A 1205-nucleotide genomic window follows, 5' to 3' on the forward strand; every position below is an offset into this window, starting at 1 on the left:
TGGCGGCGTGAGGAGGAGGGGGGCGACGGCGTGCTGGGGAAGAGGGGCCCGGAGTGAGGAGGAGAGGGGGTGCGGCGTGAAGAGGGGGGGCGGCGTGAAGAGGGGGCTGGGGGGTGCGGGTGTTTTGAGGGGGGTCAGAAAGGTCGCCGAGTGTCCTATGTGGACACTCGTTAAAGGGTTTCTTTGTCGAGTGTCCAACGTAGGACACTCGGCAAAGTTTTTTTGAAAAAAAATTAAAAAATATCCAACTTTTCAAAAAAATACCAAATTTTCACACGAACCAATATATGTTCTCTATTTACTATACAAAAAGTTTTGTAGTCAAACCAAACTCTACCGTCACTTCCACTCCGAATCTTATCGAATCCTCTCAAAGTTACTATTTTTCTTCTGAGATGCTTCGGTTTGTAATCATTGTACATGATGAAAGGGGCAACACCTTCTCGATTTTTTCCCACAGCCTCCACCTCTTATATCATCACATCATGACAAATCTTATGATTTTCAGACTTTGCTTGTTTTTTTTACAATTTAAAAATACTACTGCCGCACGTTCATGGTCGTGTTTCTTGAACAAGATGTTCGAAATTTCTTTTCATTTCATGGATCAGGTCTCAAATTGGGCCAAATAACTTGAATATCATTTTTCTACTCATTTTGTTCCATAATTTGAATCACTTGCAGTTCAAATTTGACTTATACCAAAAATTTCCTTGAAATGCAATTAATTAAATAAATATAGCAAATAAATCAAAAAATATACCAAAATTTAACATGGAGTACCACATGTTGTATGTGGGGAGTAGAAAATAATTTCATGGTGAAAAGAGGAAAAAATTATTTTTTTGCCGAGTGTAAAAAAAACACTCGGCAAACCTCCCTCTTTGCCGAGTGTCTTTTTTTGACACTCGGCAAACCCCCCTCTTTGCCGAGTGTTTTTTAGTTGACACTCGGCAAAACCCCGATTTGCCGAGTGTTTTTGGCTTGGCACTCGGCAAAAAGCTTGTTTGCCTACTGCTCGATAAATACCTGCTGCAAAAAAATACCCTTCCGCCATCATGTATCTGTTCCGTCATAATATCAGACCCTTGTGGATGCATTCATGTTCATATCATTTACACTAAACGGGACGAGAAGGCACTCGCTTGTCCCCTAGCCGGCATGATCGACGTGCGATGATTCTCATCAGAATTCCGTCTCCAGAT

This window comes from Setaria italica, chromosome II (assembly GCF_000263155.2).
Source record: "Setaria italica strain Yugu1 chromosome II, Setaria_italica_v2.0, whole genome shotgun sequence".
In the NCBI taxonomy this organism is placed as follows: Eukaryota; Viridiplantae; Streptophyta; class Magnoliopsida; order Poales; family Poaceae; genus Setaria; species Setaria italica.